Source organism: Lissotriton vulgaris, chromosome 2_1, assembly GCF_964263255.1.
Source record: "Lissotriton vulgaris chromosome 2_1, aLisVul1.2, whole genome shotgun sequence".
NCBI classification, from domain to species: Eukaryota; Metazoa; Chordata; class Amphibia; order Caudata; family Salamandridae; genus Lissotriton; species Lissotriton vulgaris.
In genome coordinates this window covers 1,554,736,084-1,554,746,212 of record NC_141687.1, presented here as the reverse complement: position 1 = coordinate 1,554,746,212, position 10,129 = coordinate 1,554,736,084, and positions in this window count along the sequence as shown.

The following is a 10,129-nucleotide window of genomic DNA, read 5'->3' as shown; positions in this document are numbered from 1 at the left end:
CCATACCCATGTAAAAAGGGAACACTCCCTTGACATGCAAAATGTGAACTCGCACGATATTTACCACAGAAGGGGCTGCAGCAGCATCTGGAGCTGTTTCTGTACTAGCATAGTGCCACAGGGACGTAAGGAGTGAGTACAGCCTCAGGAAACCACCAAATAAACACATTCTCAGATACACAAATTAAGTGGAACCTAGAAGCTAAGCCATTGTGTGCTGCCTGCTTTCAGCATCCAACAGGAATCAAGCAATAAACTATCTGCTAGCATCGTGATCAAGGAAACTGGCATGTCGATAGGCCATCCTTTCTATGACAGGCCTGTAGTATGTGGCAAATACATTGGAAATTTGGTGGCCGCTGGATGTGGTAGCTGGGTGTGACCAGCATTGCCTGGTCCACTGGTGTCATTTGCACAAAGGTGATTTGCATGTGTTTAACTGAGGATGTGAAAAGTTAGACCAACAGGAATGCAGAACAGATCTGACAGGAATGCTTGAGTGGTCTTGCGTATTGACCACATTATCTTCAAACATGCATTCAAATGACACTTTGAACAAAAATGTGGTCTTTTTTCTCATAGTGGTAAGATCTGACAGTGTTGTGACAATGGGTTCTTGGCATAAAAATAGTATGCTCGATTCACAAAGGTAAAATGAGACTAAAGTGTAACTTTACGACTATCGGTATTCACAAAGGGCATTTACTACTTGTAAATGCCCTTTGTGAATACCAACAGTCGTAAAAGTCAACCTTTGGTATTCACAAAAGCTATTTATGAGTAGTAAATGCCCTTTGTGAATACCAAAAGTAGCAGTTAGACTTTCGTCTTGTTTAGCTTTGTGAACCGGGCCCAGTGTGAATGCTTCAACTCCAAACCAATACAAAACAAACAGTGCATAGTTGTAACAAAGGTTTTTGCTGATGCCAGAAAACCGATGTGGGATGTTAGCCAGAACCCACCCACCTCATACAGACAATTTACAGCATGCAGTGGTATTTATACCAACATGGTATTTACTCAGGGCATCATTCCAATCCATTGGTTTATGCTCACTCTGCATTAAAGATAATGATCAAACACATTCAAAGGTGTCTTTTTCCCACCGCAAAAGGGACAGTCAAGCCTGTGCTGATCGGTCACGTCTCCTTTGAACAGGAACATAAGAAACACCAGCTCTGTTTGTCTTCCTCTAGTCCTTTGGTAAGGGAGATGTTAGGAGCTACATGTACATACAAAGCACAAAACAGGAAGGAGTTGCTGAACCTGGCAATAAACGCCACCATGAATATCTACCCTGATTTTCGTTACCTAACTTAAAATGGACCTGTGCATCTAGTAATAAACCCATTGCAACACTCACATAAGAACCATGTTATATTACATTATGGTATTTTATGTTGGCTTGTCTTATAAGTATTTGGGTAGAACCTTCTACCATTAGTATCTCATTGTAGTTAATGGTGCATTGCATCAAACTAGCCCCTGCAATAGCAGAGATCTAAACTCTTTTTTAGGACATTGTTAGAACTGTAACATTTGTAACTTTTCTGTCTTCAATTGACCTTTGAAAGTAATGTCTGCCATAAGTCCTACTATACACATAAAATGGAGGATTCTGGATGGCGGTCCTGATGCGGATTGTAGCATCATTACCATATAATTCATTGAAGATGGCTGTGTATTTGCAAGGATTTTTATATGATCCGTCATGTCTTACACATGACGTACATGTGCAAATTTGAACAACAGTGATCACCCAGCGCCTTGAGACACTAATGAGTGATTAGCCATGCTCTATAAGAACCCTGATTGATGTATTGATCAATTAAATGACGCGGGTATTTCGAAACTGACAGGGTCAATATTAACATAAATGCTCAAATAGTTGGTGTATCTCTGATATGCCTGAGCTTACCTAAGTCCAGTCCTGGATGATTGTTTTAGAAGGACTATGGAGAACATGATGTGGCCAATTAATAGGTATTTGCAACCCTATCCATTTATTTACCCATGGATAGGAGCAGCATTTACTTGGCATATCAGCTTATAGAAAATCTAAAATGAGCTAGGGAGTCTGTCTTGATTTCTAGGCTGCCTTCATTTCTTCCCATTATCTGGAAACAATGTAAATATACATCTAAATTAAGCATGTTCAATGTAGGTCTTAGTGTGCCAGATCATGAAAGAAATTCAGGAGATCAACATAAAATAAGATTACATTCATTGAGTTTGAATGGGACTCTTTCAGTAAGTGGTAATCCTAAAAATCTGGCACAGATCGGTCCCTCCTGTACATACTGCAGAGACCACCCATCTACATATTAAGCTTTTTAAAGTACGGAAGGATCACCGTTGTACAGAGAACCTAATTAATTTATTTGTAAACAACAAGTAATCAACAATGGTTCATTTTGGTATTAATACAATACTTAAATCTGGGCATTCACTTCATATGATTCATAAAACATATTAATTGTAACAGCATAACCAATGGCATGATATATCAAAGAATGAAATAGTATTCCACGGAGAAAACAGTATTTGGAAAATATATTGTGCGCACTTGAATTTTTTTAGCATGTATCGTAATATACATTTAAATGAGTGCACAAGTGCTCACATCGTGAAACAATATGAAAGACTAAGGGCCACATTTATCAACGTTTTGTGGGCTTTGCAACACACGAGGTGATGTAGGACGACGCAAAACCTAGATTCGGATTTACCAAGCCACGCAAAGCCGCCCTGCGGGGCCCTATTGGACTTGGTAAATCTGCTGTAAAGGCATGACAGGGCATGCCATTGCCTTGGTTACATTGCATGGTGGGGGCATTACATGAGTGGAGTGTGGATGTTCCCATGTATTCTGACACATTCCTATATTTGCCAACACTGGTAGACCATTCTGCAGCACACTTAGAAAGAGGGAAAAGCCTCTGAGGATTGTTTTTGAGCAGGAAGGTGCCACTTCCTGCCCCTAAACAATCCTGCCTACAAAGCAGGCACCCTTCCACCACCACAGCACAAGGGTGCCTGCATTGGCGCAAGGCATGACATTGTGTGCCAGCGCTAGGAGATGACAGGAATGCATCATATAATGGTAAATATGGTGCATTCCTGCCCTCTCCATTTCACGCATCGCAGTGCAGCAATGTGTCTTGCTGTCTGCCGCAGGCTCTGGTCTACTACCATATCCTTCTTTCTTTAAATCATTTTTGGATCTCCAGATCCAAAATGGCATTTGCTAATCAAGGGCAATCTTTTCCATCCTAGTGCTGCTGACTCAAGTAAGCATCACTTGGCACTGCTGGATCATGGCTCTGTATTCTGCCAGCCCCTTCACCCACCCTCAATAAGCAACCAAGTTCAACTGTGCACTGCCAATATCCATGGGCAGCAGGGGTTGGCCGCAAGGCCTAGTCTCCTGACAGGCCCTGCACCCAACCCACTGTGTGTAGCCAGCCCCCCTCCCCTTCGGCGCATATCCTTTGCTCATACACAGTAAGAATAGCCACGAGGCCAGGACTTTGGCCAGGCTTTGTGCCCAACCCTCTGCACGTCCTGCGCAATGGGTGATGGCTGATGGGTCTTGTTTGCAAACAGATCCTTCTTCCCTTCTTTAACACTTTTTTGGATACATGGATCCAAAATTGGAACTACATTTCCCTGCTGCTTAGTGGAACCCCACCCCTCCAACACACAAATGGTCCCATGGGTTAGTTTGTGCTCACATTGCCCCTTATTTACACTTTCAATTTTGTTTCAGGACTCGTGGCCCAAATCCCGGAGACCTGTAATGGCTGCCAGAGCATTTCTCAGATATTACTCTAAGCATACAGTGAACATTTTCACCTCAATGTATCGGACCTTGGGATGCATTTGTTAACCCAATTAAATTATTCAAATGAGCCTAGAATTAACTGATCTCTTCTGAGACCCTGTCTGAATCTATTCAAGCTATTTTTTTTTCTCATGCTTCAAAATTTACATCCTGATGAAGACTTGTAAATAACTGATTGAAACCCTGCCGACACCATGACAATAGGGAATATGAATTTGTTATCTAAATTAGGCCAGTGGTTTAGGCACAATCAAACTCCCTCATCCCTTCCTCCTTGCTCTTTTCTTTTGCATTGGTTCTCTGTGTATATACACATGTTTAGACTTTTGTAGTGTTTCAATGGGTTAGCACTTGATCACTCCGCACTCAAACACATTTATGTTATAATGTTTTTGGTACAATTTGAACACAGCAAAATATATTTTTCAAAATATTTGACTGCAAATCAAACTATTTCATTCCCTGATCATTTAAATCATTGGTTGTGCTATTACAATTACAATGAATTAATATGTAGCATGAATTATATGAAATGAATGTACACATGAGGTTTTCCTATCTAGAACACAGTGAACCATTGTTGTTTACATATTAAATGTACCCCTCATTGATGAAGGTTATAGGGTCTCTCCGTTTTCTTTATAAACTAGCAAATATTTGGCATTGCGGACAATGTGGTTGGGAAACATTAAATGTTGCCATCTAGTCTGTAGAATCAGCTTTCTTGGTTCTTGTACTGCATGTATTTGTGAAGCTATCCTTCACAGACTGAAACAATCTTGAAAACATAAATAATACACATCAACTAAAGATATTTCACAGAGCACATACAAAAATAAAGTTTTTAGTAGCACATCAAATTAAGTTCCTACACCTACTTAATTGTGTTGTGTGCTTGGTATAGAACTAATGTATATTGCCATATAGTACTTCTGAGTCACAGCTGATGTCAACTAAGGTGAAAGTGATTTGAACATGAACTCTGGAATTATTTTGTTTAAAATATGCCTCTTCTAACTATATGAACTAACTGAAACATGCCAGCCAAAGAATAATTGGGAAAATGAACTTAGAACCCAAACTAACAACGCCTACTCTTCGCACGCTGAGGAGATCAGAGTTTAGCACTATAAACTGCCTGCAATTAATCTAAAGCAAGTAACAAACTCAGGAATATTAAGACTTTGTAGTCAGATCTAGGACATTAGACAGCCTGGATTATGACTGCCATAATACAGGATTTGAAAACTGTTCAAGGAGAGTAGACAAGGTAATAAAAATCTAAGTGGTATGTCCTACAAATACTTCATCATTCTTAAAACCTTACAAAATCTGTCCGGTAAGCGCATCCTGCAGTCATAGGCTCATTCACCACATTTGTCTGTACTATGAGTAGATAGCTAACTGCACACATCAGTGGATAGTGCACATTCGATGCAGTATATGAGAATTAATTGTGTGTAGCTTCAACATGCATTGCTCAATTATTCTCAAAGATTAAAGACAGGGTCACGTTTGTGGCACAGCCACATCCTTTGAGTTGAAGACTGGTGTTATGTTTCTGATACACAGAGCACTGTAGCTACAGATAACCTTAATAACATTTGATGTGCTTCCCAGAGCACAATAGTGTTGAATAACGTTGAGACTTCAACATAGTGATATCACTGTTAAATGAATACATTGCATTTTGTACCATTTCTAATGATGTGTAAAAAGGCGGTGGCTACTCCCTCGTATGGCGAACTCAACACACTACTAAAAAGGTTTTTAACTTTGCTTCCACATTCTTCAAATATTTGCTTGAAGTGCAAGTTGTAGAAGTGGTGAAAAGAGAATAGGAACCACAATGGACAGAGGAACTAAGTAACACTGTTTGTCCTGCACTGAGACTCCAGGAAGAGGTGAGGTTTCCTCCAGGGGTATAATGTAATTTACTGGCACTGCCACAATACCACAGATTCCAATGCTATGTGGCAAAGCTTTCGGCATTCATCTTTACTCAATGTCCTCACATATATAATTAGGAGGAAGAAATGAAATGCATGCCTACATGTCTGCATGTTTTATAAATAGAGCGAGTCCTTCATCAATTTTCATTCTTGAACCTCACAATAATGTTGTGAATGTTTTCTATTTTGTGTCTAGATAGATTTTTTTCACATTATGGATTAATTACTGAGTGCTGGGGTGCAATTAAAGGTATGACTGGAATTCAGCTTCTGCCACTAAGAATTTGTTTTACCCAATGTAAGCTGAAAAGTGCTGTGTGATCTTGCTGCAAGTCTTCTCTCTTCAGTGTGCGCGATGCCCATAAATGTACGTTATTGCAAAGTAGGCCAAAGAGAGGCTTTGTTCTTACAGCAACCCGTGCATTTCTCACAGAGACATCCCCACCATCCAAAAACTCAGAGATGCCAAGGGGAACCTGGATTCAGACATCACATTTTTCACTTTGCACAAACAACATCTTCACCTTTTTGGGCGTTTGGATGAAAACTAAACAATTGGGACGTGAAACAGTAGTACTTTGCACACTTTGAAATTCAGTGATGTGTCCCAAATGGCCCTCTTTGGAAAGTTCCACTTTAGATGGACATGTTCAGAGCCTTTTCTTGAATAGCAGTTGGTGCCTGGTAATGTGAGTTCCACAAACATCTGTATGCCAAAAGAGAACGTTCTTGTCATCACTCAGTCCCAAAGTCAATTGTCTTTCTGCATAAGCCTTCATTTTTCATCTCACCAAACATTCCATCCAATTTCCTGAAATTCAGATGCTCCATTTTCATGTTTTTCAGAGTTCAATATCTCTCCTACCGGTGACGCAACTGTTAGAATGTGGTAAGAGTTGCTTATGGGTGGAATGTTGTACCTTACCATTTGGCACAAAGGAATTATTTTTTGTTCCAGTGTTATTAAAAGTAGTCTCTCCGTCTACTGTCTTCATTGAGGAATGTCGGGTTATACTGACCAGGGTAGGTCTCCAGCATCTACTGAATGTCACTCAGACATATTCACAAGAAAACGCATTAAAAATAAACTACAACAAAACAAAAATAGTGGCAGTTAATTACCGCAAGAAGAAACATCTGAGCTGGTTCCTAGATGGCCATCGTTTGGAACAAGGAGTGAGCTATAAATATCTAGGGGTATTGTTGAACCAAAACAATTCATCTAAACCACAATTAGAAGCCCTGCGGAGAAAGGGGGTAACGACCTACCTAGCCATAAAGCCCCTAAAGAAGCTTTTACCGGACCTGACATTCGACCCTCTATTAAGGATCTTGCAAGCAAAACTCCAGCCAACGATTACTTATGGGAGCGAAGCGCTGAAGGGAAAAGATTCAACAACTCTCGATAATATAATATCTAAATCATATCGAGCAGTTTTCCATCTTCCCAAAATGGTCTCCCCGGCCCAAATACGATTGGAATTTGGGCTCCAAAAACAGTCCCTTGGACGCATGGGAGCATTTGTGAAGTGTTGGCACAAAATTAAAGGCGATGATAAGGGAACCCTGAATGACCAACTTTGGATAGAGCGTTCCGGTCCAGGAAAAACACCAGCAAGCATTTATCTTGAGGAATCTATTAAACACCTAGGTTTAAGAGAGCTGTGGGATGTTCAGTTAAACCATTTAACATTAAAAAAAACGGTGACAAAGGTAACTTGTTTACTATCTGCAATCGAGGACAAGAAAACATTAGCAAAACGATCACATGGCTGGATGGTCCTACATACATACAACAAATTAAAACCCCAGTTTTACCTGAAAATGGGATTAAAAATTTACTTCAAGGAAAAATTCCTAAGACTCCAACTGGGGGTTGGTCCCTTTAAACAATTTCTGCCGCCTTGGGAGAGAAAGGAAGGAGCCCAACAGTGTTGTTTATGCGGCAGCGGTGTTGAGGATGTAATTCATGTTATATGCATCTGCATCAGGTTAAAAGACATAAGGGTAACCCTGTTAAAGCCAGCATTCAATCAGTACGGAGCCAGAACATGTAGACAAGCGCTAATGTTGTGCTTCAACCCCGATCTGGTTCAGCGAAACTGCCGGCTAATGAAATTCCTCGATATAACCGCAAAAAGAATAAAATATGGGAAAGAGCCGCAAAAAGACTAATCTTCATATGAACTGAATGGATCGTAACAAGAATAACCATACTCAAAATAATATTAGTAATGAGCAAGGCTAATGTACAGAATGTTTTAATAATTTGTGCTATTTTAATACGATGTAAAACCATTTATTATAGAACAATTTTAACACAAGAATTTTTTTTATCTTTTGTATGCAACGGTTTTAATTATTCAAGCATAATAAAATAAACCTCAAACTGGAACCCCAGTGCTAATATTAGATATTTTGCTGAAGATTCCAGGGACTGACTTGAATGTTCTCCTTGGAATTGCTATTTCTTATCCACCAAGGTTGAGTGGCTTATGAAATCTGATACTAAATGAAACAGTTTATCCTCATTTGAATCCGGAACAGTCACCTGCAAAAATTGCAGAATTGAGAGATGTGTTGCAATTATTCATACATGAACTAGGTCCAGAACTTGTAAGAGGTGTTGAATGAAGCTTTTGAACTTTGGTCAAATTTCTTGAGGAAGAAAACCTAGGCCCGAGTGGAAGAAGAAAATACTTAAGGTTGAAAATTTGGAAGAACACGGAGTAGAGTTAGGGAAATTTTACAAAGACTGTACAAATTTCAAGAAGACAAAGTTGAAGCAGATAAAGACTGATGTTGTTTGCCATTGCACAGGTGGAGACCGGCATAAGCTAATCTGTTGCTACTATTTCTTCACTCACTTGGTCTGAATCTAAACAGTATGGAAACGAGTAACATAAACGTAGACGCATAGTAAGTGTAGCGATCCCACTCTTGGTGTTGGGCTTAATAGTATTCATTGTACGGTTATGCTTAGGTACACATAATGCTTTAGGGGAGAAACATGCACCTATCCGGACAATAGTACACAAGGTAGGTGGAGGCTTATATTCATTAGGAGAGCAGAATTTACATGAAGATTTGTCCAGGGTAGATTACACATTAAGTGCTTACACAAATTTGTTGTATGAGTATGTTGATACAATGGAGGTGCGAGATTGCTATGTTTGTATGCAGCTTCCTGCTTCAGTAGCCAAGGGAATTACATACCATCATATACCACTAACATATGGCATTACATTTAGTTTGTTGCTAAGTCTTTTTTTATGAACAAGGTCATTCCCAGTATTAATATTCAAACTATGATTTAGTTTTTTCAGAAATCCTGTTAGTCAAGCATCTGAATAGGTATTCTAATGTTAGGGTTGCTGAAACTGTAAATAGATATTTTGCACCAGTTGGTACATTAGATATGGCTTATGCACATAGAAAGAATTTAACATCCATTCTCACAGATATCGAAAAAAACATTTTTGGAACAAGTAGAGGATATTTATAGAGTAGTGAAAGAAAAAGCGGCTGTGCGAATTAAGACTATACGTTGGTCACAGAAAGAAGTGGCCTATCAGATGGCAGGAATTACTAGGGCATTGTCGTTAGACTGGCAACATCAAGGGAAGTTATGCATTCACAAGGATAGGAATAAGAACAGTACTTTTTCGTGGGTGAGAGTGAGTGTGAACATTCCTTTGCAGTTCAAGAAAGTTGGAAGTTCAACCTGGATCGAACGGTTCCTGTGATGCCTGGAGTTTATTTTGTTTACGGGAAAAATGCTTACTTCAAGGTGCCATATGAATGGTATGGTACCTGTTATTTACAGGCAGTATTTCCAAAACTGTGCAGGATTTGGATCATCTCTGTGTGGGAAGAGAAGTTGAGAATAAGGCGTGGTGCGAGTGCTGGAGAAATTGAGGGAGACATTTTTGGAGCAATTATACCAAATGTAGTGGTGATATTGAATTACATCAAGATTAGAAAGCTGTCTACTGTAGTTGATAAGTTATCTACTAACACTGCTGGAGCTTTGTTAATTATCAGTACTGAGATGGTTGTTATCAGAGCTATGGCTATGCAAAATCGGCTTGCGTTGGACATTTTGCTTGCTGACTTTGGAGCTGGGGAACAACATCCTGTGATACTGGGCAACACACTTACGGCCACATGCATCATCCCGGGTGTTTGCGAATTCTTAATTGCGAAAAATAGCGATTCGCAATTTAGAATTCGCAAAACGGGATGCATGAATATTTTCGGTAAATTTATGCGATTCGGTAAAAATCGCAATTTTTACCGAATCGCATAAATTACCGAAATACAATTTGCGAAT